The 4,516-nt window shown below is 40.4% G+C and overlaps 1 long non-coding RNA gene across 1 annotated transcript; it reads left to right on the top strand.

The window, feature by feature from the left end:
* Positions 1-233: 233 nt before the first annotated feature.
* LOC145719992 (uncharacterized) lies at positions 234-3,779 on the top strand. Its single transcript, XR_014142733.1, has 2 exons — positions 234-1,612; positions 1,944-3,779. It is a non-coding gene; the product is annotated as an uncharacterized LOC145719992 (long non-coding RNA).
* The last annotated feature ends 737 nt before the right edge of the window (positions 3,780-4,516 follow it).

Below are 4,516 nucleotides of genomic sequence, written 5' to 3'. Positions count from 1 at the left end.
TTATTCTTTAATTTCATGGTCGACCCATTCATTCTTTTTTTTTTTTTTAAAGATTTTATTTTTTATTTATTTATTCATGAGAGACAGAGAGAGAGAGAGACAGAGGCAGAGGGAGAAGCAGGCTCCCCGTGGAGCAGGGAGCCCGATGCGGAACTCGATCCCAGGACCCTGGGATCATGACCCGAGCCGAAGGCAGACGCTTAACCGACTGAGCCACCCAGGCGTCCCGACCCATTCATTCTTTAGTAAGATGGTCTTTAACCTCCATGTGTTTGAGTTCCTTCCAAATTTCCACTTGTGATTGAGTTCAAGTTTCAAAGCACTGTGGACTGAGAATAGGCAGGGAATAATCCCAATCTTTTGGTATAGTTGAGACCTGATTTGTAACCCAGGATGTGATCTATTTTGGAAAAAGTTCCATGTGCACTCGAGAAGAATGTGTATTCTGTTGCTTTAGGATGGAATGTTCTGAATATATCTGTGATGTCCATCTGGTCCAGTTTGTCATTCAAAGCCCTTGTTTCCTTGTTGATCTTCTTAGATAATCTGTCCATTACTATGAGTGGGGTGTTAAAGTCCCCTACTATTAATGTATTATTATCAATATGTTTCTTCAATTTGGTTATTAATTGGTTGATATAATTGGCTGCTCCCAAATTAGGAGCATAAATATTTATAATTGTTAGTCCTTGTTGGGTAGACCCTTTAATTATGATATAGTGTACCTCTTCATCTCTTACTATGGTCTTTGGTTTAAGATCTAATTTGCCTGATATGAAAATTGCTTTCCTAGCTTTCTTTTGAGGTCCATTAGCATGATAAATTGTTCTCGACCCCTCACAATCAGTCTGGAGGTGACTTTAGGTCTAAAGTGAGTCTCTTGTGGACAGTATATGGATAGGTCTTGCTATTTTTTTCTTTACTTTTAATTTTCTTAATGGTTTAATGAAGTTGAAGTCTTTGGTTTAAAATCTAATTTGTCTGATATAAGGATTGCCACCCCAGCATTCTTTTGATGACCAATAGTGTGGTACATTGTTTTCCACACCCTCACTTTAAACCCAGAGGTGTCTTTGGGCCTAGAATGAGTCTCTTGCAGGCAGTATATTGATGGGTCTTATTTGTTTTTGTTTTTTGTTTTTTTTAACCAATTGACAGCCTGTGTCTTTTGATTGGGGCATTTAGCCATTTACATTCAGGGTAACTATTGAAAGGTATGAATTTAGTGCCATTGTATTCCCTGTAAGGTGACTGTTACTGTATATTGTCTGTGTTCCGTTCTGGTCTATGTTGTTTTTAGGCTCTCTCTTTGCTTAGAGGACCCCTTTCAATATTTCTTGTAGGGCTGGTTTTGCGTTTGCAAATTCCTTTAGTTTTTGTTTGTCCTGGAAGTTTATTATATCTCCTTCTATTTTCAATGACAGCCTAGCTGGACATAGTATTCTTGGCTGCATATTTTTCTCATTTCGTGCTCTGAATATATCCTGCCAGTCCTTTCTGGCCTGCCAGGTCTCTGTGGATAGGTCTGTTGCCAATCTAATGTTTCTACCATTTTTGGTTACAGATCTCTTGTCCCGAGCTGCTTTCAGGATTTTCTTTGTCTCTGAGACTTGTAAGTTTTTACTATTAGATGTCGGGGTGTTGACTTATTTTTATTGATTTTTAGGGGGTTTCTCTCTGCCTCCTGGATTTTGATGCCTGTTTCCTTCCCCAAATTAGGAAAGTTCTCTGCTATAATTTGCTCCATTATACCTTCTGCCCCTCTCTCTCTTTCTTCTTCTCCTGGGATCCCAATTATTCTAATATTCTTTCATCTTATGGTATCACTTATCTCTCAAATTCTGTGCTCATGATCCAGTAGTTTTATATCTCTCTTTTTCTCAGCTTCTTTATTTTCCATCATTTGGTCTTCTATATTACTAATTCTCTCTTCTTTCACCTAGGAACTCAACTGGAGATCGAAGAAAAGAATAGCAGCAACTCTCTGAACAGAAAAGTGACCACTTTCTGGAAGGTAGGACATGTGGAGAAGTGAATCCGAGGCAATATTCGGGAGGATAGACAGCAGGGGTGGGGTCCTCTATCAGCCACTAAGTGGAGGGGTGGGGGGAGGTGTGTGGAAGTCTCGCTGGGACAGTGTGGTCTCAGGACACTTGGGGCCACAGAAAGACTGGGGGTGCCTGAGTGCAGCAGAGCTCCCAGGTATCAGAGCGGGGAAACTGGCTACACATATGGAGCCAAGGAGTGGGCTCTCAGCTTGGGATTGCCATTAACCATGATCTGTGGCACAGTCAGGCCACTGCTACTCCAGCAGGAACCCAACAAGCGGCAGATGCAGGGAGACTCTCCTTCCTCCCCCGGGAGGAGTGGTGTGGGAGCACACCGCAGGAATCTGCTGGGTTTGGAGACTCCACACGTGGTCGTGTGCCAGAGATAGAAACGCTAGGTCACGGGCCAGGTGAGCACAGAGTGGGGCCAGAGACCAGGGAGACGGGAGTGACTGCTTTTCTCTGGGGGCTCACTGAGGAGCGGGGCCCCTAGTTCCCGCTCCCCCGGGGCAGACACTGGGAGGCTGCCATTTTCACTCTCATCCTCCAAAGCTGTACCGAAAGCTTGCAGGGAACAAAAGCTTCTGAGAGCAAACCCAAGCAGATTACTTAGCCCAGACCAGGCAAGGGCGGGGCAATTCCACCTCCAGCAAAGACATTTGGGAACCACGGCAACAGGCCCCTCCCCCCGAAGACCAGCAAGAACAGCCATGCAAGACCAAGTTTACCGATGGATGAGAACGGCAGAACTCCAGTGCTAGGGGAATACAGCACACAGAATTCATGACTTTTTTCCTCCTGATTCTTTAGTCTTTCAAAGTTAAGTTTTTTAATTTTCTTTTTCTTTTTCTTAAATTTTTCTTTTTCCCTTTCTCAACCAACATCTTATCAATCCCTTTTTTAAGAATCTTTTTTATTTTTCATTTTTAGAGTCATATTCTATTCCTTCATAGTAGTTAACCTTATTTTTGGTATATATTTTGGTATATGGTTGTTTTCACTTTAAAATTTTGGGATACAGTTTCTTCTACCAGACCAAAATATACCCTAAATCTCTAGTGTATGGCTTTGTTCTACTCTCCTGCCTGATCACATTCTCCACCCCCACCCTTTTTTTTCTTTTTTAATTCCTCTTCTTTCTTTTTTCAAACCACTTCCTTTCTTATTAACTCCTTTTATAAAATCTTTTATAATTTTCATCTTTATAATCATATTCCATCCCTTCATTGTATTTACCCTTATTTTCCACATATATAAGTTTTTCTTTCTTTAGAATTTTGGGAGGCACTTTCTTCTAACAGACCAAAATATGCCCAAAATCTAGTGTGTGTCACTGATCTATGCACCAGCTGGATCATATTTGATCATATTCTCTTTTTTTTTATATCTTTTTTCTTTTTCTAGTTTTTCTTTTTTCTTTCTTTCCCCCCAGTTTCAGGTCTCTTCTGATTTGTTTAGTGTATATTTTCCCAGGGTCATTGTTACCCTGTTAGCATTTTGTTCTCTCATTCATCTGTTGTCTTCTGGACAAAATGACAAGATGGAAAAAATCACCTCAAAAAAAAGAACAAGAGACAGTCCGACTGCCAGGGACCTAATCAATACGGACATTAGTAAGATGTCGGAACTAGAGTTCAGAATGATTATTTTAAAGATACTACCTGGGCTTGAAAAAAGCATGGAAGATATTAGAGAAACCCTTTCTGGAGAAATAAAAGAACTAAAATCTAACCAAGTTGATATCAAAAAGGCTATTAATGAGGTGAAATAAAAAATGGAAGCTCTAACTGCTAGGATAAATGAGGCAGAAGAGAGAATTACTGATATAGAAGACAAAATCATGGAAAATAAAGAAGCTGGGAAAAAGAGAGATATAAAAACCACTGGATCACGAGGGCAGAATTTGAGAGATAAGTGATACCATAAGATGAAACAATATTAGAATAATTGGGATTCCAGATGAAGAAGAAAGAGAGAGGGGGGCAGAAGGTTTATTGGAGCAAATTATAGCAGAGAACTTTCCTAATTTGGGGAAGGAAACAGGCATCAAAATCCAGGAGGCAGAGAGAAACCCCCTAAAAATCAATAAAAATAAGTCAACACCCCAACATCTAATAGTAAAAACTTACAAGTCTCAGAGACAAAGAGAAAATCCTGAAAGCAGCTCGGGACAAGAGATCTGTAACCTACAATGGTAGGAACATTAGTTTGGCAACAGACTTATCCACAGAGACCTGGCAGGCCAGAAAGGACTGGCATGATATATTCAGAGCACTAAATGAGAAAAATATGCAGCCAAGAATACTATGTCCAGCTAGGCTGTCATTGAAAATAGAAGGAGAGGTAAAAAGCTTCCAGGACAAACAAAAACTAAAGGAATTTGCAAACGCAAAACCAGCCCTACAAGAAATATTGAAAGGGGTCCTCTAAGCAAAGAGAGACCCTAAAAGCAACATAGACCAGAAAGG

The sequence above is a fragment of the Leptonychotes weddellii genome, unplaced genomic scaffold (assembly GCF_054177405.1).
Source record: "Leptonychotes weddellii isolate Sample4059 unplaced genomic scaffold, ASM5417740v2 HiC_scaffold_8984, whole genome shotgun sequence".
Taxonomy (NCBI): domain Eukaryota; kingdom Metazoa; phylum Chordata; class Mammalia; order Carnivora; family Phocidae; genus Leptonychotes; species Leptonychotes weddellii.
Note: the sequence above shows the minus strand (reverse complement) of the source record. Positions and strands in the feature narration are given on the sequence as shown.